We start from the raw sequence: 19,736 nt of genomic DNA, 5'->3' as shown, positions 1-19,736 counted from the left end.
TCACATTGCAGTTATGTTAGCGCACCAAAGAACTTTACATGACACACTGGCGTCCTGTCGTCATCATCTATGTGGGCAGAATCTTAACATTGATTGGTTTGTTAGCGGACGTGCGTCTGACGTCAGTGTGTTGTCAATTCAGCGGCTAACTTTGACAAGAATGAATGAACAGACGCATCGTTGCCTGTTAATATTATGGCATTACTATCTGCAGCACCAACTATACTCGAGGCAAATTCACCAAATGAACGTCCTCGTTGTGCAAACATTTTATCGGCGCCGACAGGAAAGGAGGAGCTCCTAGAAGATAGGCTTTTTAGCCAAACAATGTATTTTATTTTATATTTATGTTTAAATATTATAATGTTATTTTTAAATTTCATCTAGGCTATATTGATTATGAAACGTGCACAGATATGCAATATATGTCAAAGACATCGAGTCAGAAATAATTTTGACCACTTCATTAAGATTTGTTTTGTAGAAAGCTTTATTTTGTATCTTAATTTTAATAAATGTTTCATCGTTTGCCTGAATTTAATAAATAAGCTTAAATAAATAATATAACATCCTGTGACCTGAGTGATCATTTGCGTTGCACATGAACTGGAGCGGTCTCATAAATAAACCGAAACTCATATAGTCAAGCAGAGCCCGCTGTTCACGCGAGCTGACATGACTACACAAGCGGTTCTGTTTAAAATGCTGCGCGCTCCATCACTGCATGTGCTGTGAGTTTAATCTGTGTTTTTTCACTAATCCTACACCAGAACTTCCTGTAAATGGTCTGAAAGTCCGAACTATACAGAAAATGCTTTCACACAAGAAACGAACCGAACCTTTGTTCTGTTTGGTCCGGACCGAGACTACCTCTTTTCGTCGGACCAAATTTCGTCTATTTGGTCCGGACCATGGTCCGAGGGAGGTTTAATACCTGTAATTTTGGTTCGTACCAAACTGAAAAGTCCGAAAATCCGGACCAAACTAGGTAGGTGTGAAAGCACCCTAAGACATCAACAGTCAAGTTCATTCACAATTTTTGTACATTTAACTATTACTTGAGCTCAGTGAAGGGCAGGGACACAATATTTTTTAAATCCAGGATATTTTATGTCCATGAATAGTTTATAAATAAGTCAAAAACCATGGCAAAATGCAACATATTTATCTTAACATTGTCAAACATCTTAAATTGGTTAAAAGTTAGTTTTGGCCAGAACATACACAACATAACTGTTTTTTTTTGTTTTTTGTTTTTTTGCAAAACGCTATATATCCACCATAGGCTATATTCTACTACTGTAATACCATTAAGAAAAGCTAGTGAATCAATGTTTGTGTGTGTGTTTTCTTGAGTGTCACATGGGCTTCAGATGCCAGTGTGTGTCTTTTAGTCTACTCTTCTCCCCTGTGGTCATCACTGGTTACAGCCAAATCGTGATTGTAGAAGGCCTCGACGTTTGCCGGGGCACCAATGGCTTTAAGCAGGCTGATGATGTCCTTCTTCTTCACAGCCTTCACTGTGGTCATCATGGGCAGGGGATCTGCTTTATACTGGCCCCAGTTGTTGCCTCTCTTCAGGAGAGTGTGCTGGTAGGTGGGACTGCTGAAGGTGGTTCTCACCCCCAACTCTTTTCCATCGATCTCCAGCACCCGGGCTTCGCTGATTTTGTAAGGCCGCGTGGACTGCATGAGAGCCTTGGCTGCAGCTTTGTAGTCAAAGCTTTCCCAGTCTTTCCCGTACACATACACAGAGCCATGCTTCTTCAGGATGTTGGTGTATTTGTCTGTTGGGTCCTGCGAGTCCCGCGCCGCACTCTATATGCGTTGGGTTCCGCGAGTCCCGCGGGAGTGCAATTCGCAAGCACATTTTTGCGCATGTGAAGAGAAGGATTTTTTTCCCCATCAATATTGGGACGCGAGTAGGGATGGGTATCGTTAAGGTTTTAACGGTATTACTACTCTTAACGATACTGCTTATCGGTCCGGTACTTTAACGGTATTCTTATCGGTACTTTTTGAGATTTTATATATATATATATATATATATATATATATATATATATATATATATATATATATATATATATATATATATATATATATATATATATATATATATATATATATATATATATATACACACACACACACATATATACACACATATATACACAATTAACAAAGATACACATTATATAGGCCTGCACAGTGCTTTAATTTCAGGAAGAATTCTAGTAGGCTAATCAAATGTAAAATAACACTGCATAGTTTATCATAGATAGGATAAATTAATGCTTATTAAAGCTGAAGTTATTCATTCAAGAGCTGCAAGTGATTTTATCTTTGCATTTGGTTGTTTAATTCGCAGTAATTGATCAGCATGTTTATTTACACCGCTGCCTCTTTAAGACAGACGTGCAGATCTATAGGCGACTGATAATAGGCAGATGCACTACATTTTCTCCCAACTATCCATAATAACTACGTCCATTTTAGACACAAACTGTGTTGTTTAAGAAACTCTCCAAGCCGGTCATTTTGACATAGATGTTTGTGTACATTTGATCGTTTAGACGCGAGTGTGAAACCGAAAGTGTAATTTGCTCGTCTCGTTGTGGGCTGTTTCGGAGCTCGCGCTGACTTGGGAACAATCTCTTGCACACATTTTTGTGCTTTTAATCGCTCTTTTTATTATTAAACGCGTCCCACAATTTACCAACAGTAGCTAGACTGTATTTTACAACAATCAACGATCGTGCTGATTCTGTCATTACGTTTGAGTTATATGGAGAAATGACAGCGTAGGCAACTGCTGCAAGGGGAATTAAGTTGCGCTAGATATAAATTATAAATACAAAAGTATAATCTTTGCCAAAGAAGCCAAAATCTAAAATAAAATCACATTATCACAATCTAGTGTAAAGTGAAACTAGGCTATATTTGAATGTTTAGTTCTGTCCTCCGTGGGCTGTTTTGCGCTCTCTCTCGCTCTCTCTCGCTCTCTCTCGCTCTCTCTCGCTCTCTCTCGCTCTCGCTCGCTCTCGCGCGCTCTCTCTCTCTCGCGCGCTCTCTCTCTCTCGCGCTCTCTCTCTCTCTCGTCACGTCACGTCACGTCACGTCACGTCACGTGCATTTTCAAAAGTACCGACAGCAGAACCGATAACGTCCGAGCTTATCGATACAACGGTCTTTCAAAATTCAGCCCCGGGGCCCGTTTAATACCGGGTTTCGGTACCCATCCCTAGACGCGAGTTAAGTAGCCAAAGCCTATAATAAATAAGGGTTTAGCACCAATGTATCACCAATATGGAAACATTTGGACTTGAATGAGGGAGTTAGGCTGCATGAGTAACGCTGGTTACTTTCAGTTCCTCATTAAATTATTTCGTTTTGATCAAGCCTGCAGTCTCCCTCTCATTTACTGAAGCTTTCGCACCTCGATCGCCCCCCGGTGACCGGTCCCAGTATAGCCGCCCCTCTGTGTTTTCTAATGGACGCGAGGCAAACTAAATAATAAAATTACACTTCAAATATTTTCCCCCCAAAGTTAGTTTATGTCATTGAAGGCAGTTATCATCACGATGATTTCATTTCAAGTGTTCGTTTTTAAAATAAGTTTAGTTTTAGTTAGTTATCTGACGCTTTAAAAACGGGGGGTGTGACGTCATGATTGACAGCTGAGACTGACGGCTTCTCTGAGTGAAGTTGTCACTGAGGCACTAACGGACTTTTTTCGGAAGTTTTGGGAGCAGATTGGTGCTTTAGCTTGAATTTCTACATTTCCATAACTGTTTATTTCACACCAACATTATTAATTGTTCTGCATCTGCGAGAGTGTGGGCGGGCTTTTGATATCGCGGCTGTACTTCCTGCTCTACTTCCTGCGCTCTACTGCGCAACTCCGGTCCCGAAATCGCTACTGCGCAGACTCGGTCCCAAGATGTCAGCGTCGTGCACCCCGCCTGAAAGCTTCAAATATGGCAAGCGGAAACGGATGATGTCGAGTCGTCCATATTTTTTTACGGCCTATGGTTTTGACTTTATATAGTTATAGCCTTCTTTTCTGAATACCGTTGTTTTTGAAGGATTTGTTGTGGAGTGAGCCAGTGGGGGGAACTAAAATGACCTATGTTTGTAGTACAATATTTTGCTTTATTTAGCCCACTGGTATTATTATGAATGCAATCAAATGCGACTTATACGTGACTTACCTGTTTTTCTCTCTCTTTCAAAAGTCTTGTTGGTTAACAGTTAACCAGTTAATTAGCGTCCCATAGATATGGCGTACCAAGCTACAAGGCTTGATTGAGCAATCTGTAAGCAACTAAACAGTAGTGAATGTAGTTAGTTTCTGAGTTATGTGTTAATAATGAAATATAGGCTAATTTAGATTTCAATCCGTCAAAAGGGATCGACATGACAACACTGGCAGGAAATAATATTAATCTTTGTCATTTGACAAACAGTTGTGTGTGCTACTTGGAGTTTCCAATTGTTACTTTAGCATCTTGCGTTAGATCTAGACAACACAGGGGATATTACCGTAATGTTGTCTTACTAAGAAACTTTCAGTTTAATCTGAAATGGGTTCGACAGTCAAGAAGTGGATAAAATCACTACTTACTGCTTGCAGGAATACGGTTAAAATCGGCCCTTTTTTCAATATCAGATGCTGAGCGAATCCTGCAATATTGCCCAAGGTTAAAAAAACTCTGTGGTGAAATGGGCCGAGCAAACAAACAACTTTGAATTACTTTTTTGCGGTATCCAATTGTAAATAAACATCAACCATAACTGTTGACATTGTTTATCTGTGGGAAGGCAGTTCTGCCTGAACATGGGCTGACATGTAAATGTTGGGGGCGTACATATTAAGGATCTCAGCGATTGTGTCACAGTTGCCGTTCTGTTGAAAATAGCCTGTTTTTCCGTGGTGTTTTTCACAAACAAGATTTACATACGAAGGAGCAGGCAATGATGTTTGAGACTCAATGTATGTGATGTCCATATACTGAACTCTTATTATTTAACTATGCTATGGTTAATTCAATTTTTCATTCTTGGGCACCTTTTAATATACGTTCGGATATTTAAAATGTAGTTTGGCCCCACTCTCATCTTTGTCTCCAGTTACATTTTAATGTTCTTTCATGTCTGTTGTGAGTGTGACGTAGGTCTATAGAGTCATTGGCCCTCATTTATCAATCTTGCGTAGAAACGGGTGTATATGTTGGTGTAAGATTATGCTTACACTCCTCTCAACGCCTGATTTATGAAGCTGTGCGCACCTCTGCAATTCAGGTGTACGCAATACTTGCCCTTGATAAATCCCACGGCTGAAAACGATCGTCATTAGAATAACACGCCCCTATATATTCAAGTCTCTGCCTCCCGCACGCCCTCATTTTACGCCATGGACAAACAGAAGACGGCAAAGAAGCGAAACTTCTCCGACGTGGAGATCGGGCCCGTCTCAATCATCTCTTTAGTCCACTTAGTCAGGGCACTGATTAGGACATAAGTCAATGGGCTGACTCCCTGATCAGTGCTCTGACTACTGAACTATTGAGATGATTGAGACGCGCCCATCGAGACCATCACCAGGGAAGTGGAAAAAAAAACCCGAAATTGTTTTATTTGGGAGTTTAAAGAGTGGGATTAAAGGCGCTCACAAAAACAAAATATGGACCCAAATTACGAGTACTGTTATAGTGTGGAGGTTGAGACGCGCACTCCAGCAGTTTAAATAGCTGTTTGGATGATAAATTACCATCACAATGCATTATTTTACAGCACGTTTTGAAACAATTAGCATTTAATTTCGTATCACGGCACATGTATTGGGGTGTACAATAGTGATGATGTATTGTGGAGTAAGATTCATTCACATTAATAATTACATGACAATTTGTAAGATTCTTCTTCTTATTATTATGATTATTATTCTTAATGACGCTTGTTATTTAGAAGAAGAATGCCGTTTTTATTGATTTTATTATTATTTAAAAGAAGAAGGCCATTTTTATTATTTTGTCAGTCTGAATTATTTTAGTCCCAGTGCTTGCGCAGCTGCTGAGCCAGGCGCGGGCCTGAAACGTCAGATAAAGCGCACAGGCTCGCGACTGGAGGAATACATATGCCTACAGATCAAACGCTTTGGTAAAGTCACACAAATCAAACATTGACGTTCATGTTGCACAAAAATAAACACTAAATGTTGTTGTTGTGGTTTTTAACAGTGGGTCATATAGCATATCTTGTCAGTGCGTTTTGTGGTGTTAGGAATTGTTTTTCTGCGCATTTTCCACTAACTCAAACGTGCGTACACCACCTCCTGAGCTGGCGTAGGATTTGAGCGTTCCGTACGCCAACGTCCATATTGATAAATCTCAAAGTCACCGTGGGTTTGGGTGTACGCAAGGTGTACGCTGGAAATTTGGTGTACGCACTTTTGATAAATGAGGGCCATTGTGCTTGAACTGAACCCCCGCCCCCCCCTCATACTGTCTCCTCCCCTCTTCCCACCCTTTACCCTGCCTCCTTACCACAACTTTCTACACCCATTTCTTGAGCCATCTTCAAATTTAAAGTAAAGGGAGGAAAGGCTATGAACCTATAAGCCTTACTTGAATAATTTTAACAATTACATTCAGTTCAATAACTAAAGTTACTAGAGTTTAAAAAAAAAAAGTTTCATTCTTACCATCATCTTATTTGCTGTCTCCAAGAATGTGGTTGCTTCTGGTGGCCATTTGTGGGTATCGCTTCTCGGCCTTTTGGCTAAGATCAAGTGTAGTATCTGTTCTTATCAGTTTAATATCTGATACGTGCCCTACCCGGGCACCATATATTAAATTGATTTTTGGAACAGGGAGATGGAATAGGGGCTTGCTCCGTCCACTCCACGCATCGACCCGGTATTGCAGTACTTCCGGGAACGGTGCACCCCCCTAAAGTGGTCAAAGTAAGAAATGAATTAATCTTGTGGTAGCAGAGGTTAATAGCAGTAGCGTTTATTGTTCCTTATGGGGTATGTAAAAGTTGTTATTGTTAGTGATCATATACTAGTAAAGGTAGAATGCTTAATTTTGTTTGGATTGGAAAACTAGTGTAATATTTACAAAATGCTGTGTTGTGATGCCACTAGAATTTTTTTGTGGACTGCATGTGACACCGTAGGCATTATTCAGTGATAAACGTTTGTGTGCAAAAGCGGTGGGTCATAGTTGTGTTTATTAGTCCTTTTTGCCCCTGCTGGTGGATGCTGTAACTGCACCATTTAACTTGCAAAACACGGTGTCACCGTGGCTGAGAAAGATGTTCCCTTCAGTGGGGCCACTACAGGGCGGATGGAGAACTCATACTTACCTGGCAGGGGAGACACCATGATCATGAAGGTGGTTCACCCAGGGCGAGGCTCAGCCATTGCACTCCGGCTGTGCTGACCCCTGCGAATTCCCCAAATGTGGGAATCTCGACTGCATAATTTCTGGTAGTGGGGGACTGCGTTCGCGCTCTCCCCTGATTTACTGGTCAAAAATTAGAACTGAAATATACATAGTGTATCTTTTATTTGGTAAAACAGTCCTTTGCTGACTCTCAGCACCTTTCTTGTCAATGTGTCTGTGAGGGGCAGAAACTCGTCAGCATTTTCCACGTGTAGTTCTTCCATTTTCCACCAAAATGAACTGGGTGCTAGTTCAGAGCCAGTGCTAGTGTCAGTTCTAAGTTGTTTCGACTTGCAGCTCTCCATGATTTGTATAGACAGAGATTACAATCGAGCAGCTGTTAGCTTGATTAGCTGCTATTTAAAAAATGGCGGTCACAAGTTTGTGTTTGTCTTGATCACGGTAACGCCTCCCCCAGCTGCTGACGCAAGCGGTTCTTACTTCTAGCCTAGCATAGTAGACAATTTTTTTTCTCGGGAGAAATCGTGTGGACATTGTGGATGCTCGTATGGTCATGGCTTGAAAAAGGATATGGAAAAGGGGTGTTCTTTATATACTACTGTAGAAAAGCAAATGGCGGCACGATCTTCACAAATGCTTGTCTGCATACCTCGGTTGTAATAAGTGGTTATTTCAGTCAAAGTTGCTCTTCTATCAGCTTGAATCAGTCGGCCCATTCTCCTCTGACCTCTAGCATCAACAAGGCATTTTCGCCCACAGGACTGCCGCATACTGGATGTTTTTCCCTTTTCACACCATTCTTTGTAAACCTTAGAAATGGTTGTGTCCAGTAACTGAGCAGATTGTGAAATACTCAGACTGGTCCGTCTGGCACCAACAACCATGCCACGCTCAAAATTGCTTAAATCACCTTTCTTTCCCATTCTGACATTCAGTTTGGAGTTCAGGAGATTGTCTTGACCAGGACCACACCCCTAAATGCATTGAAGCAACTGCCATGTGATTGGTTGATTAGATAATTGCATTAATGAGAAATTCAACAGGTGTTCCTTATAATCCTTTAGGTGTACATAGACACACACACACACACACACACACACACACACACACACACACACACACACACACACACACACACACACACACACACACACACACACACACACACACAGATAAGGCATAACATTGAACACCTTCCTAATATTGTGTTGGTCCTCTTTTTGCTGCCAAAACAGCCCTGACCTGCCGAGGCATGGACTCCACTAAACCCCTGAAGATGTGCTGTGCTGATGTTAGGATTCTTTAAATCCTGTAAGTTGCAGGGTGGGATCTCCATGGATCAGACTTGTTTGTTCAGCACATCCCACAGATGCTCAATTGGATTGAGATCTGGGGAATTTGAAGGCCAAGCCAACACTTCAAACTCGTTGTGCTTCTCAAACCATTTCTGAAGCATTTTTGCTTTCTGGCATGGTGCTCTATCCTGCTAAGAGCCACAGCCAGCAGGAAATGCAGTGTCCATGAAAGTGTGTACGTGGTCTGCAACAATGCTTAGGTAGGTGTTACGTGTCAAAGTAACATCCACATAGATGGCAGGACCCAAGGTTTCCCAGCAGAACATTGCCCAAAGCATCACACTGCCTCCGCCGGCTAGCCTTCTTCCCATAGTGCATCCTGGGGCCATATGTTCCTCGGGTAAGCGAGGAAGCATTAACTTTTTGAGTAATATGAGCTACAGTAGCTCATCCGTTTGATCGGACCACACGGGCCAGCCTTCGCTCTCCACGACAATGAGCCTTGGCCACCCATGACCCTGTGGCTTGTTCACCACTGTTCCCTCCTTGGAGCACATCAAATCTTTGACTAATTGGGGTCACCCCTAGTAATAAATATTAAAACACCTGGTGCTCTTCTGAAAATGGCCAGCTGGTGGCGCTTGAAAGCATTTTGCAAGGGCAGCGTTTTTCCAGCTGAGATACTGAGCGCTGCCTATTACCCAACGTTAAACAGTACAAACAAAACAACACAAAAAAGATGGGGCAAATTTAGCCCATCCTTAAAAATATTCTTGTTTGCCGTAACCCGACGACCCTGTCAATTTAGGGACGACTCAATTTTTTTTTTCCCTTTTAGTCCGACCGACTGGTCGGTTGTAAATTTGCTTTAAGACTGACCAATTTCTTTTTTTTCTCTTCAAACAACTAATACAAATGTAATAAAATATGAATTATATTTTAGTAAGCATTATAAATATATAAATTGCCTAGGCCTACATACAAACGAAGGCTACGTTCTTTCTTTTATAGAAAAACCCGTGACGCCATCTATGTTTACACTATGGTTAACGGATGTCACACTATGCCCTGTGCGTTCGTTTCGGCTCATTCTCTCATTCACTGTAACGTTAGACTATTAAAGCCCTGTCGGAGATTTCGCCGCATTTTGTGACAGGAGTCAGGACCATGGACACGTTACACACTCCAGGCAAGTGCACTGCAGAGGGGAGGGCTTTTGGGGTTTGAGCCCCTGCCCTTTTTGAAAATTAATCAAGTGCTCTTCTCAACATTACTCTTTACTATATTGTGGCCAATAAAACAGAATTTGAATTATAATTAATAAAACGTGTACAAAACAGTAACACATGGCGGAAAAGCCGTTTATCTTGTATCTGTCAGTCTGAAATGTCGTTGTCATAATGCGTTGCTATGGGTAGCGTGTGTTTTGCTCGACTACGCGCAGCGCGTGATTCACGTGGTGGAAGCGGCGGCACTGGTTGTAACTAGAAAATTAATGCTTTATGTATGGTTCTGTCGATGGATACACGTGCTGGCTCCTCAGTGATAGGCTACACTACAACAGCGATAATAAAAGAAAAACGTGGGCAAAACGGTCTATCTTTGTAAACTGTGTTCAATGCATGCGAGTGCTGCCGTATGACCAGTCATTCACCCGGGTATATTCGCCAGAAGACGCGAATGAGAACTCTGCAGTGAGAGAAGATCTGTCTCTGTGCTCGCCCAAAAACTTGCTCTACTCACAGCGCGCAAATATTGAGTTCTCTTTCAAGTCTTGCTCTTGAACGGACAAACTCACACAAAAAGTATGTCAAGATGTCCATCTTGATGTATCCAAGCAGACATAGTCTGATGCCTTAAGAGAACTGTATACTGTATACTGTAAACTGAGATTTCCCTGCACTATCCTCGGGTCGGGTTGGGCCGGGCCCGTGATCAAGCGTTTGTTTTTTTAATCATTAGCCTACTTTACTAGTCTAATTGGGTGGGCAGAAAGCTATGCTATAATCAGAAATTATATATATATATATTTAGCAAAGTAAGAACTAATACAACAACTAAGAAACAAATGTGTAGGCTACAAAGTTGCACAAGTCAGGATTAGTGTAAAAATGCGCGTTGAACACTGCCCTTTGCTTAATTAAATATATTCGAATCGTTTCGTTTAAAAGTGGTCATTTCAAGCTTTCTATACGCATATTTTTCATGTCTGTGAGGCGAGAAGCTGCTGAGTTTCGGTTTATTTATGAGACGCGCACTCCAGTTCGTGAGCAATGAAAGCAATCACTTCCACGACTTCACCTCACGATTATAGTCTGCTATTTTCTTTTTATTTATTAAATCCAGGCAATTGGCCTAAGAAACCTTTTTTAAAATTAAGATACAATTTAAACAAAACAAAATAAATGCTTTCTACAAAACAAAACTTAATATTAAACTAAATATAACCACCAAAATCATTTCTGACCCACTCGCATCTTTTCATTCATCATAATCAGATGAAATATGTAAAAATAATATTATAATATTTAAACATAAATATGAAGAAAAAAACACATTGTTTAATGGCTACAACAAAGTAAGCTACAGATAAATGTCTGAGCTGGATTTGAGCAAACATCAGTTAACCGGTGAGCGGATCATGAGAATCATATGAGTCGAGTCAACTTTATTTATAGCCTATAGCGCTTTTACAATGATGATTGTTTCAAAGCAGCTTCAAAGTGTTAAACATGAAAATATTGCAACAAAAATGTTATTTGGCTGTACAGTCGCTGTGGAGAACTGAAAACTAAATGAAGTTTTATCATGAGCCTCACCAGTCCGTTTCGCTGCGCTTTGCTCATTACAGGCTCGTTCTCGTCAAAACGCCCACGTATTGAACAATGGTCGGGTTTAAATCGGGCTCGGGCTCATAATTAAAGTTAAGGTGTCGGCCGGGCCGGGCTCGGACACAACGTGCACGGGCTCGGGTAGGGTCGGGCTTGATTTTTTGAGCCCAATCTCCAGTCTATATCACCAGATGCGTTGGTTTAGCAACAAGTGCAAGCCACTTCAGAGACACAGATAGTTGCATGTTCTGAGTTAACACAATTGAGCGTAAAAATAGGAATACATATACATATCATATACATTACATATCACGGGAAAATGCTAACCCGGGAAGATAGCGGGAAAAGAGCTAAAATACCTGAGAAACCCAGAAAAAAAGGGAGGGTTGACAGCTATGAGTCAATGACAGCTAGCAGTGGTTGGAACCTTTTCTTAATGAATGCACCTGAAATTTATGCAATATACATGTTTTTGACAAATATTTCAATTTGTTTGTGGTCTATATAGCCTGCAATTAGCCTATGAGCCCGAAGGCACGGTTTGAAGACCCAGTCAGTTTAAATTCATAGCTACGTAATCACCATCACCAAAAATGTACTTTTTTTTTTTTTACATTAAAATTTGGAGAGAAAAAAATTTGACCTACCTACCGACCCTTTTTTAATTTTTTTTTTTTTACTGTTACTGCAAACCAAAATATTTTTAAGGATGGCCTAATCACCACCACCAAAAATGTACTTTTTTTTTACATTTAAAATTAGAAGAAAAAATAGCCTACCTACTGACCCTTTAAAAAAAAAAAAAAAAAAATTTAACTGTTACTGCAAACCAAAATATTTTTAAGGATGGCCTCAACTCTTGAAACATTATTATGGTAGGCCTGCCCAACATAAGTGCATCAAAATGCAATGTCATAAGTTTGCCTAAATTAGAACACAGAACATTCAAATTTATGCACCATTTACTCGTGGTAGGGAGCAGGTGTAAATTTTTCGTACCAACTAACATTTTGAAAATACGCACTTTTTTCGTGAATGCGAAATTTTATGTCAGAGCGGCTTTGCGAAAGATTTCAAGAAGTCCTCGCTGCAGCCTGTAGCATGATGACGTACTGGATCAGATCCAACGCGTACTGGACGCGCATGCGCGGTGGTTTCATTCACAATTCGATGACGTCATATACGCATGCGCAGAAGAGTTTTGGGGACATTGAATGCACAGGAGAGTTTTGCTGGATAGATAAATACTCAAACCGCTCGCGCAAAAATAACGATTAATAACATGCTCACGCCATCAGGATACGTTTTGCATTTTTCCTTGAATGTGTAGGCTACTGGTATTTTAAAGTTCTTCACAGATCGTGTTGCATTGAGGATTAAAATTACAGATACAATTACTTGACTCATTTTTCCTTCCACTCAACAGCAAGAATGATCCGAATATATAAAAAATGAACTGTTTTGCATGCATGCACAATGAAACTAGGATAATTTAAGCATCACATTTATGAAAAGATGATTTATTAATCAATAATTACTTAATACTATTTATCAGTTCTACAACTACACAGTTTAGAACATCATCTATATACAATAATGATCATACATTATGACTAGCGCATACGCATTATAAATTAACTCAGAGATCTGTATGAATGACATTGCCATAACGATCCACCATCCAGTACGTATTGGATCTGATCCAGCAACGTCATTGTTCTACAAGCTGCAGCGAGGGGTGTCTCGAAGATTTACACACATTCATTCTGCTCGTTTCATGAATGAGGCCTCTTGTGCTTGAACTAGGGGTGGGCGATATCTCGATATTTAAAATATATCGAGATATTTTTTCAACTCGATATGGATTTGGACATATCGTATATATCGATATATTGTTTATATTAAATTCTGATTCCGCCACTTTGCTTCCCTGTGCTGTGCTCGGCTGCTCGCTCCCGCTCGCGCGCCTCCCGCCTCATTGCTTTTGTTCCCCCTCCCCTCGCGTGTCGTCTCAGTGCACACGGCGGAGTCCGCAACCAGGTGAGGATTAGTTATCATGTTGACAAGCGCGCGCGTTGTTCAGGACTCAGTTAAGAGATCACGTTTTCCTTCTAACACAACTGCTTGCTTAAATTTATAAAGAAATATTAATGTTCATCATAGTCCAAATCGCACGTTTCACCCACAGTCAGGTGATTGACACTGGTGCGAGACGCACTCTCAGTCACAATCATGCCAGTTTATGATTTGTGTCTAACTGATCGCATAGTTTTCGGTTAAAATGTCAAAATGATCGCATATCATTTGAAAACATTTAAAAAGTATTGCAATATCATTACTATGATTATTTTGTCAGCTTTATCACGGGATTATGATGAACAGGTCTATTCACGTTTTAACCAAGAGGGAAAAACGCGACATCCCGGGTGTCCTGAGACACAGTGCTCTTCTGTCAGTTGTACTGTATCATATTATCATATAGCCTACCTTCTGACATTCATATTTCGTTCTGTAACTGGAAAAGAAGTTAAATTCAGCTCATGTGTAGCCTACATGATCCGCATGATGAGTTTGAATTTTGATCAAAATTTAACAGGAAATGGTGTTATGACAAAATCAGTTTATTTATATCTCAGTCATGCCCCCATCTTTCTGCAAAATGCTTACTGTTTTACTGTTAAGTGTAAATAAGGGAGTCTTTGATTCATCTTTTGAAAGCATGAAATAAATGAAAAGAAGGCAATATTATTTATTTTCTTTTACAGTTAAATTATTATTATTTATGTAATCAGGGAGTTTTTTTTTTTTTAAATGTCGCAAAAGGACTTTGTTCCTACATGAACTGACTACCTCTTTGCACTTCAATAAAAAAAGAAAAGAATTTGTGGTATTTGGCATATTTGTTTTTGCTGTAGTTTTTAGGGGGTTATTTTTCCTGTAAAGATATCGAGATATATATCGTATATCGAGATATAGCAAAATATATCGAGATATATTTTTTGCTCCATATCGCCCAGCCCTAGCTTGAACCCCTCCCCCCCTCATACTGTCTCCTCCCCTCTTCCCACCCTTTACCCTGTCTCCTTACCACAGCTTTCTACACCCATTTCTTGAGCCATCTTCAAATCTAAAGTGAAGGGAGGAGAGGTTATTAACCTATAAGCCTTACTTGAGTAATGTTAACAATTACATTCAGTTCAATAACTAAAGTTACTAGAGTTTAAAAAAAAGATTCATTCTTACCATCATCTTATTTGCTGTCTCCAAGAATGTGGTTGCTTCTGGTGGCCATCTGTGGGTATCGCTTCTCGGCCTTTTGGCTAAGATCAAGTGTAGTATCTGTTCTTATCAGTTTAATATCTGATACGTGCCCTACCCGGGCACCATATATTAAATTGATTTTTGGAACAGGGAGATGGAATAGGGGCTTGCTCCGTCCACTCCACGCATCGACCCGGTATTGCAGTACTTCCGGGAACGGTGCACCCCCCTAAAGTGGTCAAAGTAAGAAATGAATTAATCTTGTGTGGTAGCAGAGGTTAATAACAGTAGCGTTTATTGTTCCTTATTGGGTATGTAAAAGTTGTTAGTGATCATATTAGGGCTGTCCTCGACTAAGGATTTAGACATTCGAATCAGAATTGTCGAATCTCTCTATGGTTGACCGATGGTCGAATCATCCGTGTGTGCGCGAATGGGTTGGGAGGGGCACGAGGGTAAAACTATTATTTTTATTTTCCTTTACACACTGCACACAGCAACAACTTTTAATAAAGTGACCAAAACTGCCTGTCAACTGACAGACAAACTGACAATGGCTTTCTTATTTAGGTTTAAATGAAAGGTAATGTGGTGGATAAACATTTGTAAACCGTTTTCTCATAACATGTTAAAGCCGCGATCGAAATACAGAACATCAAAAAAATATATAAAAGAACATTTTGATAAATAAACCTAAAAAAAAAAACCTGCCTAGAGAGGAAATGAGCACTGAGTGCGTTTACATGCACGTTCTTAAGCCGATTGTGCCTAAAGGGGGTCGCACACCGGACTGAAGCTCAGCGCGCAAGCTCAATTTTGAATCGAACTCTGACAGAAGAGCTGCACGATGAGTGTATCTTGTAGCACAGGGTGAAATCAGTACATTCATGATTTGAAGGAAATATAGGCTAATATAAATTTAATCGCCGCGGACAGCCGCCGAATGCCGCCGCCGGTGTGTGTTCAAATTTTAAAGGCGCGGCACATCTGGTGCGAAGCTCAGCGCCCTTAAAGGGATCGCTCAGCGCTGCGCCACATCTTTATAACACTGCCTGTGTCTCAATCAGCTCCCTAGTTCAGTAGTCAGGGCACTGATCAGGACATAAGTCAATGGGCTGACTCCCTGATCAGTGCCCTGACTACTGAACTAGGGAGCTGATTGAGACGCACCCCATTATTATTGAGCACCCTCATATTGCCAAAATGGTATGATCCTCGTTTCATTACACCCGCGAAGATTCCACCGTGAGATCGGTGGTCGAATCCGGTCCCGCATATCGATGCATCGAATCTTCGACTATTAGGGGTCACCCCTAGATCATATACTAGTAAAGGTAGAATGTTTGATTTTGTTTGGATTGGAAAACTAGTGTAATATTTACAAAATGCTGTGTTGTGATGCCACTAGAATTTTTTTGTGGACTGCATGTGAAACCGTAGGCATTATTCAGTGATAAACGTTTGTGTGCAAAAGCGGTGGGTCATAGTTGGGTTTATTAGTCCTTTTTGCCCCTGCTGGTGGATGCTGTAACTGCACCATTTAACTTGCAAAACATGGTGTCACCGTGGCTGAGAAAGATATTCCCTTCAGTGGCCACACTACAGGGCGGATGGAGAACTCATACTTACCTGGCAGGGGAGACACCATGATCATGAAGGTGGTTCACCCAGGGCGAGGCTCAGCCATTGCACTCCGGTTGTGCTGACCCCTGCGAATTCCCCAAATGTGGGAATCTCGACTGCATAATTTCTGGTAGTGGGGGACTGCGTTCGCGCTCTCCCCTGATTTACTTGTCAAAAAGTAGACCTGAAATGTATAGTGTGTATTTTTTATTTGGTAAAACCGCACTTTATTGGCTCTTAGCACATTTCTTGTCAATAGCCCCGTTTCCACCAAAATTACCCGGAACAATTTGTACCTGGAACTTTTCTTCCCCCCAGACCTTCAACTGTCTGCGTTTCTACCGCGATCTGAAGTTTCTGTGAAGATTAGGCAAGTTAGTCCGGTGATGTAGGACCATAGACAGTAAAAGAAATGGACCGAGCGACCCCATTGACGTCAACGGCGAAATAATGAAGTCAACCTAGGGGCACTCACTTCCTGATGGCTGAGCGAACTGCGCAGGCTCAGACTGAGCTTGACGACGTAGATGTGACGTGAGCCTCCTGTCTGACAGCTGTAGGTCTTCTAGTAGATGTGGAAAGTAAAAGCTGAATCACGTTGTTTAAATATTTTCTCCCATTGCTTTTGGTTCACTATGGGCTTCTCCCCATTCTTCCCGCTTGACTTTATCAGACTTTGTCTCCACGTCCCCCCGACTGTCTCATAAGCCCCGTTTCCACCAAAATTACCCGGAACAATTTGTACCAGGAACTTTTTTACAGGAACTTTTCTCCCCCCCAGACCTGCAGCTGTCTGCGTTTCGACCGCGATAAAGTTCCGAGAAGATTAGGCAGATTAGTCCGGTGATGTAGGACTGCGCGCGACTGCTCCTCCAAATCAGTGAAGGACATGTAATCATTTTTAAGTGTACCGATTGAAAGATTTAGTGAACTGTTTACATGAGACGTTATCTAAACCGATCTGGTGTTTACATGTGATGACTTTCAATCGCAATCATTTTGTCACATGCAGTTTGTCTGCCGCACCAAAAATGTCAACGCTGTTTTCTCCAGCAGCTGGAGTGTTAACTGTAGCCATAGCAACTCTTAACGGCCACCAGGACTAATACAGTTTTATTTATAGCTATTTGTTGTAAAGTGTAATAATCATCTCAGAAAAAAAATTCTTCTGTCAGGCGCAGTTAAAGTAAAAACTGCCTGGGGCAATATACGCTGTGTCATTACTCCAACATTATCTTCATAACTTACGAAATAAAAAGTTTACCCCTCAGAAAAATGTACTTTCCTCTCTTGTCAACATGAGCGCGGCGCGCGCCGTCACGTCATGTAAGGACACACACTTAAAAGTAATCGGTCAGGTCGTTTACATGGTGAAAAAAAATTAATAACGAGTATGGAAGAGATTCAAGCTGTGCTGCTTTTGCTGGTTATGTATAGGTTTACTAAGGTAATTAACAACGACAGAAAAGAGCACTAATATGCAGATTCAGCAGCATGCAGCATATTCAGAAAGCTTGTAAAGCTAGATTTAAAATGACAATGTATATTATTATCAGCTATTACGGACATTGAACGTGAGATGGCTGAGACGACTGCGCGCCACCAGACAGAGAGCAAGACTGATATTTACTGAACGCAGAACGAACCTCGCAAAAGACTTTTAAAGATGCCGGTTGAACTAAAATGCTGCCTGAGCTCAACCAATCAGCATGTTCAGCGCCCAAGTCCCGCCCTCGAAAGTTCCTGAACTTTGAAAAAGTACTACCTCGCGAGCAGGGCCGTTTGGAGGGGGAAATATTTACCCGGAACTTCATTTATACCCTGGTTCCTGCGGTCTAAACACACGAAGTACCACCCAAAGTTCCTAGTTCCTGGGTAAAGTTCCTGTGGTGGAAACGGGGCTATAGACAGTAAAAGATTGCCTGCGAGCGTCTCCTCAGGTCTATACGGTAATTTCTCAACTGTGCGACAGAGTCGCGTTGGTTATGACGCAATCGTTAGCCTATTTTTACAAAAACAGCTTCTGCGGGGCGATAGTGTAAGATACAAGGTAACGCAGCCTTTTATGCATTGTCGTGTTTCTTTAGAAATAAACAATGGACAAATGGAGTCTTTAAACGCCTCAGATGTAAAGTTATTCACTGTCAAAGTGATGCAAAAATGAATGGGAGTCAATGGGATGCTAACAGCAGGTGATGGCTTGGTTAGCAATGGCAGCCCCTAGGGGTGGAACGCTTTCCGAGTGCTAGATTACCCCCTTGTGTAGGACTGCACGCGACTGCACCTCCAAGTCAGTGACGGACAGTAATCATTTTTGCGCAACCGCAAAAATGAACAAAAAATTATGACATTTTTTTTGTACCGATTGAACGATTTAGTTATCTAAACCGATGACTGGGACGTTATCTAAACCGATCTGGTGTTTACATGTGATGACTTTCAATCGCAATCATTTTGTGACATGCAGTTTGTCTGCCGCATCAAAAATGTCAATGCTGTTTTCTCCAGCAGCTGGTATGTGTTTACTGTAGCCATAGCAACTCTTAACGGCCACCAGGACTAATACAGTATTATATAAGCTATTTATTTATTGTAAAGTGTGAAATCATCTCAGAAAAAAAAAAAATTCTTCTGTCAGGCGCAGTTAAATTAAAAACTGCCTGGGGCAATATACGCTGTCATTATTCCAACATTTACTTCATAACTTACGAAATAAAAAGTTTACCTTTGTAAGGTCGTTTACATGGTGAAAAATAGACTGTAAAAAAATTAATAACGAGTATGGAAGAGATTCAAGCTGTGCTGCTTTTGCTGGTTTGCTAAAGAGGTAATTAACAACGACAGAAAAGAGCACTAATATGCAGATTCAGCAGAATGCAGCATATTCAGAAAGCTTGTGAAGCTAGATTTAAAATGACCAATGTTTATTATTATCAACTGTTACGGATATTGAACGTGAGATGGCTGAGACGAACCCGCGCCATCAGACAGAGACCAAGACTGATATTTACTGAACGCAGGCCAAACCTCGCAAAAGACTTTTAAAAATGCTGGTTGAAATAAAATGCTAAACCAATCAGCATGTTCAGCGCCCAAGTCCCGCCCTCGAAAGTTCCTGAACTTTTAAAAGGTACTACCTCGCGAGCAGAGCCGTTTGGAGGGGGAAATATTTCACCGGAACTTCATTTAGACCCTGGTTCCTGCGGTCAAAACACAGAGTACCACCCAAAGGTCCTGGTTCCTGGGTAAAGTTCCTGCGGTGGAAACGCGGCTAATGTGTTTGTGAGGGGCTGAGCTTGTCACCATCTTCCACG

The 19,736-nt window shown here is 41.1% G+C and overlaps 4 non-coding genes across 4 annotated transcripts; all 4 read left to right on the top strand.

Annotated features, from left to right (window-relative positions):
• Positions 1–6,763: 6,763 nt before the first annotated feature.
• Positions 6,764–6,954, top strand: LOC137088897 (U2 spliceosomal RNA). The gene has a single exon (XR_010907600.1). It is a non-coding gene; the product is annotated as a U2 spliceosomal RNA (small nuclear RNA).
• Positions 6,955–7,363: 409 nt separating this feature from the next.
• On the top strand, positions 7,364–7,527 carry LOC137088814 (U1 spliceosomal RNA). The gene has a single exon (XR_010907572.1). It is a non-coding gene; the product is annotated as a U1 spliceosomal RNA (small nuclear RNA).
• A 7,311-nt stretch (positions 7,528–14,838) lies between these two features.
• On the top strand, positions 14,839–15,029 carry LOC137088893 (U2 spliceosomal RNA). The gene has a single exon (XR_010907599.1). It is a non-coding gene; the product is annotated as a U2 spliceosomal RNA (small nuclear RNA).
• A 1,391-nt stretch (positions 15,030–16,420) lies between these two features.
• Positions 16,421–16,584, top strand: LOC137088852 (U1 spliceosomal RNA). Its single transcript, XR_010907588.1, has one exon. It is a non-coding gene; the product is annotated as a U1 spliceosomal RNA (small nuclear RNA).
• Positions 16,585–19,736: the final 3,152 nt, after the last annotated feature.

This window comes from Pseudorasbora parva, chromosome 1, assembly GCF_024679245.1.
Source record: "Pseudorasbora parva isolate DD20220531a chromosome 1, ASM2467924v1, whole genome shotgun sequence".
NCBI lineage: Eukaryota > Metazoa > Chordata > Actinopteri > Cypriniformes > Gobionidae > Pseudorasbora > Pseudorasbora parva.
The sequence above is the reverse complement of the archived record's forward strand: the minus strand, read 5'-3'. Positions and strand labels throughout refer to the sequence as shown.